The sequence below is a fragment of the Aythya ferina genome (genome assembly GCF_964211825.1).
Source record: "Aythya ferina genome assembly, chromosome: 9".
Classification (NCBI taxonomy): Eukaryota; Metazoa; Chordata; class Aves; order Anseriformes; family Anatidae; genus Aythya; species Aythya ferina.
Window position 1 is genome coordinate 8048840 of NC_140305.1, and position 22848 is coordinate 8071687.

Sequence of the window (22848 nt, forward strand, 5' to 3'; positions counted from 1 at the left end):
GGCCTGGTCTGGTCATGTACTATAGACATCAATAATACCTCTGTGCATGACTTGATGATCATGAGTAAGATCTCACATGATGCTGTTAAATTTCTCAGAACTGAGACCCAGTGATGCCAGCAATCACCTAGCATAACGTGCAGAGACCTCTGCAGAGATGAGAGCTTTGAGATTGTTTTGGACGGGCACCAAAAAGCAGATCCCATTACTCAATTAGAAAATCCAAGCTTGCCTATGCAAATCCATATTCTTGTATCATATTTGTTTTACACACAGATGGAGTCACAGAAACCCATGTGACCACTTTAATTAGCAAGGGTTATTGACATAAACATTTGCGGACTCGAGACCTGAGAGCACAAATAACCACATCCTCTCATACAGCCTTTTTCTTTTTTTTTTTTTTTTTTGTATCATTTGGTGGGAAGGAAGAGTAATTTGCGAAGTAATACACTTATTGTGCTGTGATTTGAATTTGCATAATAAAAGCATTTGCTTTTTAGAGCGTATATTAATCTTTAGAAGGGAGAGAAAGTGAATGTTCTAATATAATTCAAGATAGCTAGACATAGTTCCATTATTTTAATTTACATTTTATTGGGTTTTTGCTTTGGTAAAGAAACACATGTTATAACTAATCACAGTTCTAATTACTGCCTGATTCTATCTTTTATTACTGCTAAAATTTCTATTAAGGGAATGAAAGAAACTAATAGGATCATTAAAAGATCAATAGGAAATATTGCTTAGATAGAAGTTGCATTGTATAAACTTCAACTCAACAGTTATGATCAAAAGAATTCATTGGAAACAGAGAATAACGCATTCATTCCACTTAGGAAAGAACATGAACTGATTTAAAGGCTATCCACAAGAAGAATTCTTATAATTTCATTCCTCTGAGAGCAATAGGAAAACTAAAAACACAACAAAAAATTGATAATCTTTTCATCTCCACACCTCTAATATTCTTTGTATAGAGTCTGGATATCTTTAAAATGTATCATTAGGATCTGGGGTGCACACAACTGTCCTGAATATAAGCAACATTGGAACATGACTCGCTTTAAATTGTAGCCTCATGGACAAGGTTCTGATTCTCATAATGTTGGTCAGGTACATCTCATTGGCTCTCCAGAATATCTCTATCCTCTCTTTATCTTAGTTTTGGTAGAAAAATAATTATTTCATCTAAAGACACTGTGCCTGAAGTAGTTCATCCAGCATGAATGCAATACATAAAATTATCAGTACAATCAGTGTCTTTTCACATCTGAGAACACTTAAGCTTGAAGTCTTTTTTATCTTTTTCCTAAAAATGTACAGGTGTAGTAATGTAAGTAAAATGGAATTACAGAAGGATAACTTCTGTACATGTTTAGTAGTACTTCTGATACTTTTTAAAAACTCAAATTCCACAACAATTTCATATCTAAATGCAAAATTTAACAAGTAGCTGATATGGACAACCAGTGGACAGCAGCCCCAGACCCATATTATCAAGTCTCAGAGTACCTAAGGAGCAACTTAGGTTTCAACATTTGAAAGTACAGTTCACAAAGATGCAGTATCTGTCCCATGATACCAAACAAAGCAAGGAGTGTCAGCTGGGCACAAATATATGAGTAGTGCAGATGCTCAAAATTAATACCAAGGAATTTCTTTCTCTCTCTCTGTGTCTCTCTGTATTTTCTGGTTCTCTCGTGAGCTCTGCTATGTCTTGTTTCTTCCAAATTATATGAAAAATCAACTCTGTCAAGGATGGAAAAGAACAGAATTCAAAACAAACAAACAAACACAGTGATCAAAATATTTCAGCCCCCAAAAGTCAACCCTTCTCTCCCAGTCATTTGCTGTGATTACTTCTTTCTTTTTCATTCAGGCCAAAATGTCTTCTTGCTGCCCTCCCTTATCTTGATTCAGTAAGAAAAACGTTATAAGAGAAATGTATTTGAGAACTCTGACACCATCCAAACTAGTCAGTCTCATCATAATCATGCCCTAGATTAAAGATTTCAGAGTACACTATGAGGTAGATTTCAAAGCCTTTTTTATAAAAACACCATGAGTTATGGCTCACCACATTTCAGCATGGCAATATTTTAAGAGAGATTTTATAGCTGTCTGCCAAGGTACCTTTCACCAGCTCAGGCAGTTAACTCAGCAATCGATGGGCAGTTGACCTGGTTGCACGTTGGCCATGTCAGAGAGCCACACTATCTCTATGGAGATTCAGTTCTGAACAAGGTTTTCGAGGTAAAGCAGAGTGTCACATGAACGTAGCTCGATTTCCATGTAGGTCAGCTGAAATCAAAAGGTGCCAGTACAGATGCTGTAGGTCTGTGTAGAGCCAATTTGTAAGTGCCTTCCTGGGAGACAGAGTATTGGTAAACAGCACAGAAGCACCTGATTGTACCAAAGTAGCTGGAGAGGATATTACATTTGATCCAGCTGCAGTGGCACCTGCATATTTAAGCATTTTTATGAGAGAGAATACTGTAAGAATGTGAAGAAACTCACATTTGGTCCCTACAGGAACCAAAGAGGAGGCAGCAGGGTCTGAATTGAATTTAAGAGCCCCTGTTTCTATGCAGTGTTGTGCAGGCAGCCCTGGAGAACATTCATGAGAGCCTCCTTCGATGTTTTTTATTCAATCTTTCTCACTATCTATTGTTTCCCAGCTTACCCCAGGTAATGGAAACTTGGCTACACAGAATTTTCCTTAAAAAAGGAAAACAGACAAACAAAAAATCACAAAACTATTCAATACACAAATTTAGTAGACTGAGAAAATTCAAGTACTCTATGGGTGAAATGGACTGAGATAGCATTGGCAGTGATAGAAATAGAAGCCCTTTTGTTTCTGTTACTGAGAGTACTGGCATTTTCTGCTGTTTTTAAAGACACAGCATTACATGGATGCTGAAAGCCTGTACTCATAATTTACAAAAGTACAACCAAATGGGGGGGTGATATTCAACAGAAAACTTGATTTCAAGTGGGTAAAAACTGATATGAAATGAGAACTAATTTTCTCTAATAGACTATTGTTATTGTTATTCTTTTTTAATTTTAATTGCTTATTTATTTATTGTTTATATATATTTATTTATTATATAAACGACTTCTTCCTGATTCACACAAATAGTTATGAAAACAGAGGTCTTCCTGCTCAAAGTAGAAACAATAATTTAAGTCAAATACCTCCAATATTCTCAAAAATATACTTTATGTGGCCTAGTATGCAAGCAATAATGCATATTTCAGATAAGCAAGTCACATTCATGCAGAAGTGGCACACAGCAGAAGAATCCTAAATCATCACATCCTCAAAAGCAAATAATAAAATGTATAAGACCACACAGAAAGTGAAAGAAGATATTCAGGTCACAAACCTACCTGACTGAAAGCTTAGAGTGAGTGAAAAGTAGAAAAAGCATTTGATTTTTTTGTTTATTTTTATTGGCTCCCTTTTTAAAATAAGGTAAAATATTCCAAAATATAGTACACATGCAGCATTGGGATATATAGAATTGTGTGCTTTTTCACTTTAAAAATTTGCCTGCATGAACACTGTCATGATGTAGATGCTTTTGTCTACACTGGGAGTATTTTCTTCTTAAAAAAAGATAAATAAATCATTGTGAGCATTTACTGAATTTCAGGTAAATTTCTATTTTAATTTCAAAAAGATTGCTGTGTTATTAGCTGAATGATTGCCATTTCCTGAATGCCACATGACTGATGATCAGCAAAGCAATATTCAAAATTATATTTTGCAGTAAACTATACTTCTCAGAAGTCAAAGGGATAGTTTTCACAAAGCTGTGATTGGAATCATCCTTTATATATTTTTACACCATGGTCCTTCCTCTTGTAGCATACCGCATATTATCAAGCAGACTCATGCAAAATACAGAGACAATTACGAGAAATCAGCCACAAGTAACCTGGATCCTGTAAAAAAGTTCATTGGAAAACTAATTAGTTTGAAAACAAAGAGAACTTTAACAGTGTCAGAACATCTCTTTTGGCCAACCACAACACTTGAAAACTGAAACAGAGTGCTGTCATTTAAAATTTATTCACTTTGCTTACCCTGTGCTCCAAAGGGACCTTATACAGTTAAAACTACATGCCGAAGATAATACAGTGGGACGTATTTTACAGCTGTAAGTCTTTTCATCAAAGGAAAATAATATAAGTATAATGCATGCTTGGCAATAAGGCATCAGCAGGTGTGAATGCAATTCAGCGAAGACTACCCTGAAAGCGTTTGTCTCTGCAGTTATGCTTACTCTTTCCCTGCAGAATCTGGTCCTTGTGACACTGCCCCCTGTTGATAAGAACGGAGCAAATGAGTGGCTTCTGTATGCAACTCTGACACATCTGTTTTCTTCAATTGTCGCTGTACCTTCTTCCTTTTGAGGATTCAGTTGCCTGGAACTAAGCTAAGATCTGGTATCAATCAAACCAAGGACTAATTTACCCCAATAAGAATTATTAAGATTTTTGGGGGTGAGGGTAAGGCAACACCCTACTATACTTTTACAGTGGTCTTCGTCTGCTAACATTTTACCATTGTCTAAATAGTACTTCTATAAATCGCTGCTTCTTCTAAAAACAAAAAATATACATGTGTGTCATATGAACAGTTAAAATGATGACAACTAAACTTCAGGTTCATTGCATTTCCTGGCATTTGCAGGATCACCTCGCCAGGCTCTTAATAGTTACAAATAACATACTGATAGTATTGTTTTATGACCAAAAGCTAAAGATTTCTTGGCCATCTGCTTTCAGCTTTTCTAGCTAGCTGTTACCTCTGTTCTTGCTTTCTCTTTCACATCTGGATTATTAAGGGATTTCTCCTGATGTACTGATTTCATGCACTGCCTATCATTTTGCCCTCTTGCCTGAACCTACCATATGCCATGCTCAGTAGCAAAAGTCCACAGGTACAAACAATGCACCAACACTTTACTAGCATAAACTGGCACCCATTATAGAAATTGGCCTAAAGGAAGAAGCCAGTAATATTTCACTTCAGGCTGTGTTTAAATTTTTGCAATTAAAAAAGCTACATAAGGAGATACTGAGATTAAAATTGGGCATGATATTGTCCAAGATTCATCTGTCACAATGTAAGCCACAAGAGTTTTAATTTCTGGGAGATGCTTGTGGTTGAGCAGGTAATTTAAAAATACTTCTGTGTGTGTGTGTATGTGTGTTTTGATTTGTTTGTTTAAGTGTATGTGAATTGCAGAGACAATATTTTTAAAAGAAAATGTTTCACAAGAGCGAATAATATATTTTAACTACACACATTTTGCAAGCAGAGCCCAAATATTTTACATGGTTTCAATGATCTGCACTGTAACAGCTTAAACAAAGACGATCACATGGGCTTAATAAAGTCAGCGGTAATAAAAAAGAAAAGCTTTACTTTAAGAGGAAAATATTTATATTGGAAGCAATAATTATATAGTATTTTCATCCCCCAAAGTGCTTTTTAAGTGTCATCTGGTGGTTTGTTCAAAAGACCGAGAGCCAGAATTGAATTTCTTCTCCCCACTGCCACTGACTTGCTGTGTGGCCTTGGAGCAATCACTTATTGTCGGATTCTCAGCAATGCCAGGCACCCATCCCAGTACCGCTGAAAAAATCAGACCATCAGTCTCCTTGGGCCTCATTTTCTCCACCTGTAAAATTAGTTTAGTTACTCTATTTTGCAGGGCTGTCAGGAGCATTAATGAGTATTTGTAGGACGTCTGGAGAACCTCAGATAAGAGAGTGCTACAGTAACCTGGCTTTATTTATTGCACTGTAAGATACTTCCCATGCCAAAGAACTGGAGTTACTCCCTGAGGTGAAGCAGAGCTGCCTTAAAGCACAAAAAATAGGAAATGGAATAAAAGTGAAGGAATGGCGTTTCCCAGCTCTTATTAGTGATGACTGTGCCCTACCAGCCATATTGCAATAGCTCCTGAGAGCCGCTGCAGGAAGCAGGAACAAAGTGTAACCCCTTGCTCCCTTCTTCTCATTTGCCATCTCCAGCCTCCATCACTCTTGGTCGCTACAGAACAGCAGCACTGAGTTTGGTAGCTGCTGTTCTGCAACCACTTCATATTACTCTTAACAAAAAAACACCCTGTTTGTTTCCTTGGTGTTCCTCAGGCCAACCCATGGAGCCACCACATTCTCTGTATTTAGCCTTTGCAGCCACTTGGGAAGCTGGCCCATCTCTTTACCATCTGAATATGAAACACCTGACTGGACAGAGGTAAGAAGCTTCTAGATGTTATTATAATATTAATAAATTTAGTTGGTGAAGTCCTTCTCAGCAAGACTCCCTTCCTCCCTGCCTCAGGTTCCACTGTAGTAATTAACACCTGTTCCAGGTAACGAGCTGCAGAAATTGGGAGTGAACCTCTTCCCACTCTTGAGGAAACAAAAGAGGAAACACACCAGTACATCAAAATTGAGAGCAGAAAGAGCAAACTTAATACCTGCCATTTCCACCATAGGTCTGCCAAAGATGAGATATTCTGCTGAGAAACATGGTACATTGGAGTTTTGTTTCTTCAAGACCTCACAAAGAAACACAGTTTTCCAGAAAAATAATTTAAAAATATATAATGATAATGATAATAATAATAATAATAAAAATAAATAAATAACAAAACAAAACAAAACAAAAAAAAAAAAAAGAAGGAAAAAAAGGGAAAAGTTTTCAAAAAGACAGTCATACTCTAGGAAAAAGCTACAGCTAACTGCCCAGTACGGACTCCTCCAAGAACCCCTGCTGTATGGATAAGGCAGACTGGGAAAAGGACTACATAACGAAGCTAAATGCAAACTAATTAAAATGCAAATTGCACACAAGGGCTGATGGAATGCACTGGATCAATTTTCATTGTCGTCACTATAGCAGAGCCAGAGAACTTCAAAGGGTTCATACCAGATTCTGCAAGACATGTAGGAATTAGGTTCCAAAACCACCTTTCCTAAATCCTCTATTCTCTCAGGCAGATTTGGTATGCAGTTACAGAGTCTGCATAGCCAAGTCCTTACGCAGTATGGAAACTAGAATCGCTCTCTTCTTCTGCTCTTCCTCCAGGCATAGAAAGGCAACTGATGTGTTTAAGCCTACTTCCAACCACCATTTTTTTCCCAAGTTTTAATTCCCCTTTTCCTGCTCTGTAAGGTTCAAGCACTTTATTCCCATGTCCAAAGGACCTAACCTTTTATCCTGAGCTTTTACTAAATCTTCCATTCTTGGTAACTACCCAAGTTAACTTCCGCCTTGCCCTGAGCAGCTGATAAATCCTCTCACACCCAGCCTCTCAACTTTGCAGTCTGTTTATTTTACTTGACAGCAAAACCTTCTGAGTTTAACTTCTGGTGCCCAACCTATATATCTGGAAAAGTTTGTAGTGGAGAATTGGTTTCCACAGCAGTTATGGAGGTTATTCAACCTTTTTCATGACAGTTTAATAGTCATATACACACCTCTGTATTATTCTGATATCTTTAAGCTCATGATTCCTCCAAAAGAACTGATATGTTAAATATCCCAATTATTTAGCACAAGATCTTTTGTATACCAGAAAATGTATCTGAAACCACAGTGACTTGAGATGACTTTAATAAAAGGGGTACTCAAGGCTTCCGTGGCTTTGATCTTCATTTCCAATAAGGCCCTTACTGAGTTCTCAAAGAGTAACAAGAGAGCATGTGGAATATAGATGTGTCTTATGCTCAGTTTAAGGAGTCCTTACACAAATGTGAGGAGGTTCTCTGCCTGGTAAAAACAAACAAACAAACAAACAAACAAACAAAAACACAGTGTGACAAGGTGGAAGAGTAGTCTTTTCTCCAAAAATTTACGAAAGGTCTACTATACTGTTTCACCAGCACCTCCCAGCCAGTCAGTGAAATTGCTGTAGACATATGCTCATCTTTCAGTATACAGCATCAAATATATACCGCCCTCAGAAGTTATTTGTCTTATAAACCTCATATGCTATTTTTCCCCCATCTAATTTCATTCTACTATTCTTCAGAGAATGTAACTTGAAAAGGACTTTTGCTGGATATTCTTGGAAATTTACAACATTTTGTTATTTGCTGTTATGCTTGTTGTTTCAGTTTGATGGATGGTATTGATATGCTCAGGAATATCAGCAATGAAAGAGTCAGTATGACAGGTAGAATCAGCAAAAGCTTTAAAATGTAGTATTTCTCAAAGACAAAGCATGTAGTTTAATGTATACACAAAAATGTCCATCACACGGTTTATACACTGACAAACAGGCTTGATCTTTGAGAGGTGCCACACGCTATCACTTCTAATAACCATCAATAAAAGGTCATTTACAAAAGATCATTTTGATAAGATCACTTATACATACAATGTAAAATATCCTCGTATTTGTATTCAAGATCAGCTACAACTCACTGTATGCAATCTGTTACTGGATAGTAACTTCAGAAAAAGAGTAATTTCTCTTCCATAACTCAGCTTTCTTGGGAACCTTGCCTAAAGAATGCAAATTAACAATGATGTCATTATTCTTAAAAATATATTTTCACAGACAATCATTTTGATGATAAATCCTGAAATCCCAGAGAACAGTACTACCTGTGCACTTGAAATTTCACTGTGATTTTATAACCTCAATTCACTCCCAAATGATCATAACATCACTTCTGGGAATTTCCTGTTCCCATGGGCTGATTATTCATCCCTTAGCAGTGCTCAGAGTATGATGGCACAATTTGGTTAACATTCGTTCATCTGAGCACTGTATTCTTTCCACAGCCATGCATTGGTTCAGCTTGTGAACCGAACTGGGTTGCAGTGGATTATTTATTTGTTTGGTTGTTTTTTTTTGTTGTTGTTCTTGTTTGTTTTTTAAGAAGCTCAGCCACCATCACCTCTTTCTGCTTCTTGAATTCACACTTGTGAGGATATAACCTCACACAGCACCTCCTGGTAAAGAATGAGACCATTTTGTTTGAAGACAAAATGCTGTGACTTCTCAGCTACAAGGTGGAATTTACTTGTGAAATGAATTTCACTTTGTTCCTTCCTGCTCTAAAGACACAGGTGAAGGGCTGGCTTCTTTCTTCACTCTGTCTTTATTTACACCACTTGGCTGTGGATAAAATGATACTAGCCCAAGATAAAAGAGAACAAAGGCCTCCTCCTGACCACAAAGATGGCCAAAAATGGTTCTTCCTTGTCTCTCTTTGGAGCATAATTCAGTTGATGTGTTAATTTCAGGAAGGTCGTATTTAAACGTATTTTTTTGAACTGCTCAGTGACCAGCTGGGAGGTGCAAGGCTATGATCACTGTAGCAACTATACAACAGATGAGTTCCTAGCACTGCCCATTAGGCTTTATGGATTCCTGCAAAGTGAGCTTTAAAAAAAAAAAATAACAAGGAAAGCAATTAAAAGACCCACACTACCATTTTAGCTTTCACAATCCGTTATATGATCCTCATTTTGGAGAGCTAGGGGAGAATAAAAACTCAGCCTTCTAGACCTTGGAAACAGGTGAGTGCATTAGACAGCTGGGCCTGTGAATCACACTGTCCCTCTATTTTTGCTAATAGCTGTGCTAAGTCTCAAACGCCAGCAGGGAACAGAAATTATCTCCGAAGGGTACAAATTTGAACTTTTGCTGACACCCAGAAACAGAGCAGAGAGAGCTGGACACTGACAGGCAGTTACTCAACATGGTTGTTTTACACCCTGCTTAATAGTTGTGACTTTCAAAATATGACACATCAGTGAAGAACAGTTAGGAGCAAATAATAATATAAAATAAAAAATAAAATAAAAAATAAAATAAAAAATAAAATAAAAAATAAAATAAAAAATAAAAAGGAAGCTCTGATATGTTTATTTTTGAAGCTAAAATTCCTTAGACCATGTGTTGTTTGAGAATTTTTCAAAACTGACTCAGGGATCCTGATCTCCCTTTGTAAGCACCCCCTGATTTGTATTCACTGGGGTTACACAAACAGAATCCCTGATCTGAATGTGTGTGCTGGAAGTGCACATATATGAAAGTATATAAGGATAAAATACTGGCTTATTATACCTTACAATGTATCATTGATACTTCTAATGAAACCCACGTGTACTTTTTGTGCAACTTTCAATATTGTTAAGGCCTTTTAATTATTCAAACCATAATTAGGAATATAGGAAGGCACCAATGAAGTTAAAACATGAGCAAACCACCTAGAAAAAGAAAACCTCACTCAGTGTTTGCCAATCAAACTGAAGCAATACCAAATCTATGTGTGTGATTTCAGAAATATCAATGTAGTGCTAAAGTTGATGCTGCTTTGACAGTCTGATTATGTATATTGAAACACATACATATGACAGTGTTTAAGAACAGTTACATTCCTCTAGTCGTTGCCAAAAGGACTGCATGTTTTTCCTTTTGTTTAACTTCATTCTAGAAGATAAAGCTCTGCAAGTAACAGCTCTGTGTTTTTCCTCTTTAATCTGTTATGCTGATCTTGTACCAACACACCCCTAAAAAATTTAATTATAATGGAGCTCTGGTAATGATATCTGAGTTTTTGTTTCTTTATGTTTTTTTTTTTTTTTTTTTTTTTTTTTTATGTATGCTAAGAAAGTTAAATCAGAGTTCCCACTACTCAGATAAGAACTGAGCAAGACAGTAATGGAAGCACTGCCAGACTGTTATGCTAGAACTCATGAGATTCTTGAAACAAAAATGGTCCAATGCAATCAACAGAAGAGGAGCATTTTGTGGGATGAGACTCTAATTTACTTCTGAATGCTCTTCTCCCTCCATCTCCCACCACCCTACGGTCTCCCTCACCCAAATGCCTGCTGCATATACACCACTTTTCCTAAATGAGGGTTGGGTGGGTTGTTGTGAGCTGCCTGTCCCATCAGATGCCTGTTTAGAGGATTTGGAGATTATATACTTGTCATTAAGTTCACTTTTTATTCCCCAATACCTACACAATTTTAAAGCAGTGGTCAGTAAGATATCTTGCTGATGCACTGAGAGCTATCTTTCTTTGTTCCCAATAACACTGCAGCCAAAACTATTCAGATTTGGTTTTTTTCCTCCCTACAATCATTCAGATTTTTCTTTTCCAACAATTTCCTACATATCACATTTGGGATTTAACAAAATGTGGCACACACAAGAGGTGTTTCGTGACCATCCCAAACATCCACAGAACCTCCATGCCAGCACAATCAATTTGACATTGTTACTGATTGTCATCATAGTGATCAGATTACTTGGGATCACGCTCAGAGCTATACCAAGGAGTCCTATACCATTACCATCATGAGTCCTATGCACAAGGAGTGTAACAACAGAGCAATATCATCTATATAAATCATGTATCTACTCCTATGCCATTGTGTATTCATACATACCAAAAGGAAATGAATTCACCACAGATATAAGCAGGTGCAGGCATCTTTACTTGAGCAGCGGATTAGGCACCATGTGAAGGATTATACAGACATGTAAGGCAAAAATTGCATTGCTCATTTTAACTTATTCCTTGCTGTCGCTGAAAAAACAGGAGCTGTTTCAAGACAATTTGGCCTGAACCCTATTGTAATTGGTCATAGACTTTTTTAAAGGAAGAATTGAGTCACTTACAAAAGAAGAGAAAAAAAGTCTCATCACAGAAAGCCGTGCTGTAAATGTGTATGTTGTCAGGAAACAGCATACAGCTGCAGAGTAAGAGTGCCATACATTGCTTCTTTGAGTCAGCCAGCAGCGTATGCTAAATGCATACTGATTTAGGGCCTGATCCTTAAAAGTACAGTACAAATTCAGCTGCCAGATTTTAATTTGTAGATGATATAGAGAATGCCTGGGTGAACCAACCCAGAAAAAGGCAGAACTAAATGACAATTTAGAGTCCATAGGTAAAAGAATAGACAACATTAATATAAAGTGCAAGAGCCTTTTCTAAATTCAATGGGATTCTTCTGACTTCAGTAACCTTTGCAATGAGCCTTAAGACCACAAGTTATTAAAATATAGAACTTAATCAAGTAATTCTGCTTTCTTAATAATTTGATCTGCTTTATTCTTTCTATTTCTAGATAATGAGTGAATGAAGTGACAGAATTCCCATTACTCTGCTATTAAAAGGAAATCTAAGCCATATATATATATATTATTATTTTGCTAAAGATTTAAGGGTGTAAATATGTAATTTCCTATGCCACTTCTGTTGATTGGTCTAAATGTTTCCCTTACTTTCCAGACTGTTGGTCAAACAAATTATTTCTATGTGTTCCTCTGTGATATTCAGCTCTTTAATGCTTTACCATGTGCTTATGTAGGAACATCAGAAAACTAAGAGAACTGGTATCAGGTTTAGTTATGCTTTGATTCATCCAGGTACACCTAGACTTGTACCGAAACTGGGTTTGCATGCAACAACTACTATGAAGGAAAATAATTTCCTTATTTGTATACTTTTTTTTTTTCTCAGCCTGCAAGAGTATCATGCATACATGTATATTTCATCTACAAAATATACTGAAAGAGATTCTCAACTATTCTAACAGTGAGAATAATACATTGGATATCACTGTAGTAGTTTCTACATGTCTGTTTCTTCTAGTCTTTCTGTAGCCAATATTTTCTCTGGACCCAGACACTATATATCTACCACACTGGAACTGTGATGTCAATTGTAGATGAATACATGTTAATGTAATAAAATAACAGTAATGTAATAAAATAAGAATAAAGGCTGCTGATTCACATTGCTGACTCGATTTGTAAATATAGGATACAATTAATTCTGACCCAGTGATATTTCAGGGAGATTTTGTGCAGCATAGATTTAGTTTCAACAACATCTACTTCCACATTACAAATATAAATGTGACAAATGCTCATTTATCACAGTGATAGACATCATATAGACACTTACTCATAGCAGAATGGAATGGCTCAGGATTGGGACCAGGAAATGAATTACCTTCAGTTACTAAAGTGTGCTGTAGTAAAAAGTACCCAGAGAAACATTACAACTCACAGGGAAAAGCCTTACATCTGGGAGGACTGATACACTGGGGTTGTTTCATACCATCATCAAATCAGAGAACCATAGAACTGTTTGGGTCATTAAGGTACCTTCCTACTATTTATCTATAGCTCCAACCCCTTGCCATGGGCAGGGACACCTTCCACCAGACCAGGTTGCCCAAATCCCAACCAGCCTGGCCTTAAACACTTCCAGGGGTGGGGCATCCACAAGAACTACCAGGAGCATCTCTTCCCATCTAGTCCCTTCAAATATGACCAAGATGTAATAATACCTAAAAGATTCACTAGGAAGAGGCACGCTCAGTATTGAAATAGTTGAAGTTATCATAAAATCATAGAATCACTAAGATTGGAAAACACTTTCAAGATCACCAGGTCCAACGATCACCTTACTACCAATGTCACCTACTGAACCACGTCCCTAAGCACCAGGTCAAAAAGGTGGAACTCTTGCTTGTACAAGAAAGGCCGTTTTCCAAAAACATTAATTGTGCTGTTATACTCAAAATAACCATTTCTATTTGAAGATGACAATACAATGTGCTCATGCCAAAACTCCACTTTTGATACCTCTGCAACATTTGCAGGGAACCCACACGTTCACGGCTGATGTTCAAAAGCCTCAACCTCTGCTTGAACTTTTGGTCCTGTATTCTGAAAGTTGCTAGCAAAAACAACTACTTCCACTTTTAGAAATAGGTTCACTGGTTTTAAAACAACTATAAAAATATGAGTGATCAAAGATGGACTTTTTAAAAATAGAAATTTCTTAAGCAGATAGACAGTTGTTTCAGACTGAAGAATTCAAAGCTTTGTAAATCTTATATGCACCAAGGAAAAGCCCAGGAAGTTGGATGTATATTCTGTTCATTGTATATATTTGTATTAACATATATTTCTAAGTATAATAGGCAATATGAATTTTACAAATAGAAACAATGAATAATCAAAAAAAAAAATGAAGAGAGATGGCTATACATCACTGGCACATAATTTAATGATATGATGGATTGCTGTCTTTCATGGGAATTTCAAGACTTTCACAGCAGGACAGTAAGATAGTTGGTAAACATAATATATTTCATGAATCAGAATTTGAAGGACTAATCCACGTGGATTTATAAATCACATTAGGATTTTCCCTCCCAAGCAGAGCTCGTTTCTTTAACTTTTTTTTTTTTCTCCATGGATTCTGAAACAAAACATTATGAGCTTGCATCTCCAAATGATGTGTTAACCCTCCAAGGCTTTTCCAGAAAGTACTGCAAGATCACAAGAGCAAAGTGTGTAGGCCAGAGGAACTTGGCAAGCTCTCTCATGAGGCTATGGAGACTGGAACAAGTGCAAATATTAATGGACTTCACATACCCTTAAAGAATGTACAATCAGAAGTTCATCTACAGCTGAAAATCAGAACTCAAGAAAAAGCAGTGAAGGCATCACCAGCAACAAGATCCTTATATATTTGTAATAATAATAACAACAACAACAATAATAATTCTCTGTTTCATATAAAGGAGATTTTCTTTTCAATATTTTTTTCTGTAGGAGAAAAACAAAATGCAGTTCATTTACTTTGTACTCTGACAAACAGAGCTATGCTGAAATATGTCACATGGAGCACCAGCCTTCTTTTATTTATTTGTTTATCACTTAGGAAAAAAATAAAATAAAATCACATTCACATATGTTGAAGATAGACAAGGACACTTGACAGGAGACCTTCTGTGCCAGTACCACTGGGAGACACTCTCAGTCTAGGGATGAAGGACACGGAGCCAGGCAGAAACAAGAATTTCCTAGACCGTTAGTTGTTAGAGTGTTTTAGTGACATGGCAGAGTTTAGTAATTCAGCAGGACTGACAGAAGACTTAACTAAGCCTTCTCTCTCACACAAACTCTCTCTAGTTCTAGTCTTCATTTATTCATTTTAATACTGACAAGAAAAGGATCAGCAATCCTGAATTTCCTGGTGCTTTTTACAGAATCCTGACTGAAACTGACAGTCCGGGCTGCCCCCATTTAACCCCAAGAGGATTTGCAACCATTTGGTGAAACTTTTTGAAGTCTGTGTCAAAAGTTCTCAGGAACTCTGTCAAACTGCATTCCTTAAAGAACAAAAGCAGTGCAATATTTCACACGTATTCATTTACCTTCAGAAATCTCAAAGGCTGATTTCTACATCCTTAAAGTATTTTAACTCTATCTTACTGACCACACTGATTACAGGATTTGAGGCAAGCAACACCAGCTTTCTGTGAAAATTCAGCTCTACTGTATATTAAAAGAAACAGCACAGAGCTTAGAAGTATATATGGCTGTAATCACTGTAGAGAAAAGAATCAAATATCTTTAAAGATGGAATATGGTAACTTTCCTAGACAAACTCAGACTGAATTTTTGAAGATCCACAGACCTCTATACCTCGATAAATTATGCTATAAAATATTAGGTCCTGAAGACATAAAGCCAATTTTACTCTATTTAGTACAGGTATTTTTTAAATTCCAGCCAAATAATGACCATCACTAGGAATCAATGGGAATTTTAAGGCATCTTTATTAGCAGCTATTCCTACACATACTCTGCTATAAATCTTCTCCTTCCTATTCTCCCATAAGTGTCAAGTTTTGAACACTTTCTCATATGAAATGATATTAAGAACAATAGAAGTGGGAATGAGGACATTAAGCTCATATATTTCAGGTGAGGAAGAGAGGGTGGAGACTGGCAGCGAACCAAAAGCCACCCACTGGTAAATCCAGGCTTAATATTCAAAGCAAGTTTTCACTAGCATCATTTAATTTAAATTGGAATCCTTTTTAATTACAGGAGAATTTCCTTGAGACTTCTTACATGACTCTATTTTTAGAGTGAATATCAGCCATTGTGGCAAACAGTTTTGCATTTTTGAAGTGGTGTCATGAGGATGTGCATATCTCCAAGACATGGGTTACAATTCAGACAGTGGCTTGGGGAAATCCTTCTGTTATTCTGAATGTCCTCAAGCTCTGATCCCTCCCTCCTTTTAGGCCCTAAACAACCTGTCCTGTTCTGTTCATCTGATTCCAAAACAAGTACTTCCTAATCAGAAAAAAAAAAAAGTATAATTTACTTTTGCTGTTGTCTTTAATTAAATGTATTCCACTCTCGTGCTGGCACTCACTCTGAACCTTTTGCTATGCAAATTTCAAGGCTAACTTCTATTCAGAGAACAACAAGTGTACACTTGAGAATGAGTTGGCATCTTTTCAGCACTACTTGTGTTTAAGAGCACTCTCAGGTGTTTGTTATCCTTCACAACAGCCTCTTCCTTTTCCAATTAGCATAATTAGAGAACTACCAGAAAAGAAAATGCTTTGTTTCTTTTTATCCACAGTGGATCATATAAGGCTGTATTTCATTCCGCAAAGTAAAGCCTCTAATTTCATGCCCCAGGCAGCCTGACTACACGTATTTGTCTGGTCTTTGCATTTTGCAGACATTCCTAATGTAGCTATCAGCTCAAGTTCATGCACCTCCAGAAGATCACCCACTCTGCTGGTGCTGTTGCAATTCTATACAATGGAGCATTTCAAGGACTATATCTTGACATCTTCAAGTGAGAGAAAGGGTCACTGTTGTTACAGATCAAAATTAGCCCCTAAGACTAAGAATGCTGTGTGCCTGTGTCAATTATTGAGATCAGTTCCAAATCAGCCTGGAAGGTTTTAGACTGTTTCTGAAACACCGGAGAGAAGGATGATCAATCACTCTTATTGCACAGCATGATTCAAGTCCATTCACAGATTTGTGATTATCCGCTCCATCCTGAATACAAGAGGAATTTATATCAATTATTACTATTCAGAAAAGAAGGTAAGTTGCTTCCTCTGCCTTCATTTCCAGGAAGGAAAAAGCTACATACTAAGTAAAACATACCTACATGTATATGCGCTGGGGAGAAGGAATGACAGAAAACTGGAAGAAAAAGGAAAAAAATAAAAGTAACAAAAGTAACAACAATTCCTTTTGTTGGGCTTCCTCTTCATACCTGTAAGGGTGAGTCAGAAATGGGAGTTTCATACTGCCTCAGCACTGTGCTCAGCTGCAAATTCAGCTGAGTATGCAATTGTAAATTGGACCAAGTACTGGATTGCTGGATCAGCTCTAATAACATGAATTACTTTCTCTAATCACTGCTTATTCATAGAGACATCCATTGTGAAAAAGAGATTAACCTGCTAGGAAGCACAAGCAGTTTTTTATGGGTGTAGAACAGTTTCTTGTAGTCCAGCTAATTGTAAATGATTTTAAACTGAAGTCTGAATTCTATTATTTGCATTCCCCAAAATATTTCAGACTTTTAGTTTATTAGTTAATTCAGTTATTAGTTAATTAAAATCCACTCCTTTAAAGACAATATGTTGTCAGAGTTTGTATTATGAGAAAACTGGGGAGGGTGTGTGGGAGGGTGGAAGTGTAACAAAGTATGATTTGGGGAAGTGATTTTCCCCTAAAAAATAGGGCAGATAAAATGCAAAGTAGAGAAAGATCATTTTCTTTTCCCAAGATTGCTAAAAAATGACATTTTGGTCAACTTGAAATTTATCCACAGATTCACCTGCGATTTACATTGGAGATTCTGATAAATGCGTGTGCATGTGTATGTATGTATATATATATATATATATACACACATACATATATATATGGGCAATAAAGACTTAGATTTACATCACCAGCAGAAGAGAAAACAAAGTCCTTCATTCTGTTCACTAGGTTACCGTTCATCCAAGCTCAACTTTAATTTTGACCTAAATAGAGAAGACCTGAAAATATGTTCCACACCCATAAGAAAGAAAAAAACCCTGAACTTTGGCTTCCCACATCACTTGTGAGTGTTCTTAACACAGAACTAGGAAGAAAAGGGCACTATTTATTTCATAGACTTGCAACTTACTTCATCAATGTTTCCCACATACTGAGGCAAGTTCCACATACCATCCTGTTTCCATAAAGGCAGCAAAGGTCTATTGTGTTATCTGCAAAGTGGAACCCCAAAGTTTCTATGTACACAGCTCCAGTTTACAGCAGCCGCGAAGTCATATATATGAAGGGTCAAAACAGTCAACGCAATCCTTGTAAAAATTACTGGAACCGGCTCAGCTATTTCACAAAAACTTTCCAGGTCCAAATACAGACTTAGCAGCTTTCCCCATGGTACCCATGTAGTTCCCTGCAGTGGTTCTAGGAGAGCCAGCCTGCAGCCCTGTGCAGAGCCTGGGACAGTATGTTTCAACCCATTTGGCAGCATGCCTGTCCTATGGTGCATTTCCCCCTATTTGGTTTCAACACAAAGATTCATGCCCCTGTGCAACAATGCGACAAGGCATGGAGAGGCCTGAGCACCCCCGCTGCCATCAGGGCTGAGGAACGGATTTAGAGTATAATACCAAGAGCGTTCAAAGAAATGAAACCGAGACCCTGTCAGGTAATGAAACTCAGAAAAATCCTCAGCACAGCAAAAAATTGCTTTCACAACATCCAAGCCCACTAAATAAAATAAAAAATTTGAAATGAAACAAGGGACTCTGGAATGACCTTCAGAGCTGCAATCTTCAATTCTGTCAGATAGGCAGAGCAGCAAATCCCAGAAAAATGGTCTATATGTGGAAAATGTCCCTTTTGCAGGCAGAGTGTCAGCAAGAGGGTCCCCAAAAGAGGCAATGGTCTTTTTTTTTTTTTTTTTTTTTTTTTTTTTGTCATACACTTTGCATTATTCCTATATATGAGCTAAAAGACAAAGAAAACCATGTAGTATACTACAATCAGGAAACACTGCTAAAGGGTCTTCCAGACATGATGAATCTTCCATGATTGCAAAATATCATACAGTGATATCAAAGATTTACACATAGTAATCCTTAAGAAATCAGGATCTTCACTTCCATTCAGCTAAAGCACTATACTGTTGCTTGTACTACTCAAATGAATTTAGCTCTAGTTGTGTCAATGTGCACTTTTTGACGGGTACATACTCAGGTTCATCTCTTTCTGCCTTGTCCCCTCACCTCAACAATTTCTTCACTACCCAGAGAAAAATTAGTGCCTTCACTTCTCTGTAAATTTCTATGCTTAGCACAGGCATAGTTATTTTTTTTAAGAGCTTAAGGATTTTTTTGTTTTTTACAGTTTTCACCTAAGACAAAAATGCAACCCATAATTTGCCTGAGATCTTCTTCAGTCATACAAAGAGATGTGAAAAGAGTACAAATACACAGGAAAATCAGAACTAAGGCATATATAGTGCTTTGCTGATATATGCTTACTACACAAAGCATAGGAGGACAGCTGATTCAGGCCTTTGAAAACCTTTTAGCAAATACCTAAACCTGAGGGCTCTCGAGCTGCCCATTTAGTGCTTATTAAAGCATCTATATTGTTTCAAAAATAGGCAACCATGACCGTATTTGGTGACAAACACTCTCTCCCCTCCAAGAAATAAAGATGCATTTAAGTTAGCAGAGTTTGACCTCAGTTGCATTATCTGCACATGCAGTAAAATCATTTTATAAAACCAGTATAAAACAAAAGTGAGTCCTTGAGTTTACATTACAAGATGGTGGGTAACACCAGGCTTGATTTTGCTCATGATGAAGAAAGCGATGGTTGATTTCAATTCAGAATTGAAGTATAGTAAAATAATAGTAAGAGAAGAGCTCAATCCATTACTATGACATGTTTTGGTGGTTTAAAATTATGTTATGGAGACCATGGGTCTGATTCTTCTCTCATTTACATGGACTGTAATAACTAGGCTACAGCATACTTCAGCTGATAGGATTGTCTTGATGTTCTGCCAGTAGAACTTCAGAGTTAAACCACTGACCTGAGTTGGATTACTACTAATACATAATCATAACAAGATGAGACTTAGTAGATTTGTAAAAATAGTATCCTCTTCTGTATATATAATTCTGTATATAAATCCTCAGCTTTCACTATAAGATTTCAAATACATTACATATGTGCCCTTTACAGGTAGACTTTTGTATTGTGTTTTTATAATACAAAGCTACTTCAAGTGGATTTTTTTGGGTATTATTCTTAATATATATTCATGCATGCAAGAATTGTAGCAATTCCATTTATCTGAACCATGAATGAATAGTATATCGAGTATATATTTATGAGCAATAGTATGGACTTATAGCATGGACATGTGAATTATAGAACCATAATACTAAATATTCAAAAACAGCTCTTGCAGAGGGAAATAATTCCTACGCACTTACAGTGGCTGAATTTCTAACCTAAGTCTATCCATCACTTTCAAGATGATTTCAAAATAAGCAGATGATCTAGTTCTTGGCACAAATTTTTTTTATGCCAGCAATTATCTAAAATTTCAGAAGTTATCAAAACTTTTGGAAATGGTAGGACTTCAGTTTTCTTTACCTTCTACTGAGTTAAAGAAACTTAAAGGGCATTTCAGAAAGCATCTTTACAAAACGCAATATCCCTCTGCAGAGGCCAACATACAGATCTCAGTCTGGCTGGATGACTGTCAGTATCAATCTTTTGTTCCGCTGTACAATACTTTTTCTTGACCAGATGTTTTGATGAGCCCCTTCAGGCTACTAACAGTATTGCTGTACCATAAGAATCAAACAATATTCCCACTTTTTCAGACCAAAGTTTATCCAGGCCACGCTGTCAAATCTCCCATAATGGATAATCAGAGAAACGCATAAGATTAAGACAATATATTGTATATTCTCCCATATTTGGCAGCCAATAGTTGAGGTATTTTGTAAACTGGACACCACCTCTAGATCATTTGTTTAAAGAATTAAAGACAAATATATTCTTTAATAGTGTATTATGGTTTTAGTATTAGAATCACCACTGTAACTGAAGTTTTTCTGTGAATTTCAACCTCTAGTCAAGTGATGACTTGAGAATCAAAGATTTCAAACTAATTGCATGTTACGTTCCCACAGCCTACTTTTATTTTAACAAAGTGAGTGTCAATTGTCTCTCTCTGTAGCCAACAGAAAAAGAAAATCCTGTCCTGACACAGATTGAGGATAGTAAGTTTACCTTTTGTTCTAGCTCCTGTTATAGAAATAACCTTTGTGTATTGCCTGAGATAAACAGGAATGGTGTGAAAGAATTCCTTTCCAAAGAAACCTTGTTTGTATCATCATCTCTCTAAAAAGAGAAACAAACAAACAAAACACACACACAAAAAAAGTAGAACCCTCCCTCCCCCCCACACACCTTTTTTTAGAAAAAGAAATATCCAATGTTTTTCAGGCCAGCTTCATGATTTTTTTCATGATTACACAGGGCTGACAGTACAATATCTCATGATTTATTCTGCTTGCATACTATCTGTCTCAGTCTTCTTTCTCTCATTCTGTTTTTTTCTGAATGACTGATAAAACTTAAAGGTCTTCAGCAGCTGCCTATAAATAAAATTCATCATTTTATTATCCCACTGTAAAGTACTCTCGGGTGCAGGATTGTATCATTCCAGGGCAAAGAACTTTATAATCAATATTCCCAGAGCTTAAGAGTACTGATTTATAGCCAACAAAACTCATCCTAAACATAATACGAATTAATATGGCTTGTTGTTCCAATATATTTAGGAAGAAATATGTTTCTCTGGTGGCATGCATGCACTGTGGTGCCACAACTTTAAGTCAGAAAATGACAGTCAGCTAGAAAGCTTATGAAAATAAGTCTTATTTGCTAACAAAAACAACAACAAACAAGAAACACCCCTACACAGAGAAAACCTCATCAAAATCTTGAAAAGGGGGAGATTTGTTTGTAAATGTGAACTTCCAAAAATATTTTAAAGAGTTTTAAAGGTTGTTTTTCCTCCATTTCCTCAAAAACACTACATATATAGAAAAGATTTTGGAATACCTAATTGGGAAGTTTACCTTTGTGAAACCCTCATTACCCATGCAATGTTTTTTTGATATGAATCACTTGACACCTTAAACAGCCAGAAAAAAAAAAAAATAATAATAATGTGGAATTTCAGTCACTGTAAAGACATTATTTCATTTTAAACTGGGGAGAAGAAAGAAGAGAAAGCAACAAAATTATTTTCTGGTAGTCCTTGGATAAAGCAATAAGAGAAGATAGTGAGTTCAATTGTGAAACTAACGTATGTAAAATCAGAGAGTCACTGAGGCTGGTAAAGACCCTTAAGATCATCAAGTCCAATCATCAACCTAACACTACCGAGTGCACTACTGTGTAGATAGAGTTGGCAGATTTCATCCTTCCCAGTTCAGTGCTGTGAAATTCCAGAGAAGGTAATGCATTTTCTCAAGAAACTCTAATAGATTTTGTCATATTGGATTTCTGAACCAAAAGATCATGTTGTGGACAGATGAAGGCCAATGAGAGTAATCTGCCTCAGGAACAGTACTAGAGGCAGACAGGGAAGAATATTCTCACGACCACATTTAACCAATGTTCTGTGCTTTGAGATATTCCATGCTCATGAGTAGAGACCACAGAACACACTCTTCTCACTGTATTGTAAACTTGGGGTATCTGAAGCTAGCATTGCTGCATTCCTCTAGAATTAACCAGAACTGCCTCATTAAAATAAAATACACATATGCTGGACAGGTTCCAGTTTATCAGCCAAGTGCTAGAGGAGTGAAACAAATAGAGGCATTCCTGAGAAATATTCCATACTAAACTGGTTTCTCAGCATGGTCCCTGCAGCAAAGCCCACATAAAA

At 36.7% G+C, this 22848-nt stretch overlaps 1 protein-coding gene across 1 annotated transcript in view; it reads right to left on the bottom strand.

Annotated features, from left to right (window-relative positions):
• Positions 1 to 572: 572 nt before the first annotated feature.
• The window catches only part of LOC311441428 (uncharacterized protein), a 225271-nt gene continuing 202995 nt past the window's right edge, over positions 573 to 22848 (bottom strand). The window contains exons 2-3 of the transcript XR_014695933.1: positions 2137 to 2369; positions 573 to 1752 (exon numbers count right to left, since the gene is read on the bottom strand). The gene's annotated coding sequence lies outside the window, so the exon portion shown is untranslated. The remainder of the gene's footprint in view (positions 1753 to 2136; positions 2370 to 22848) is intronic.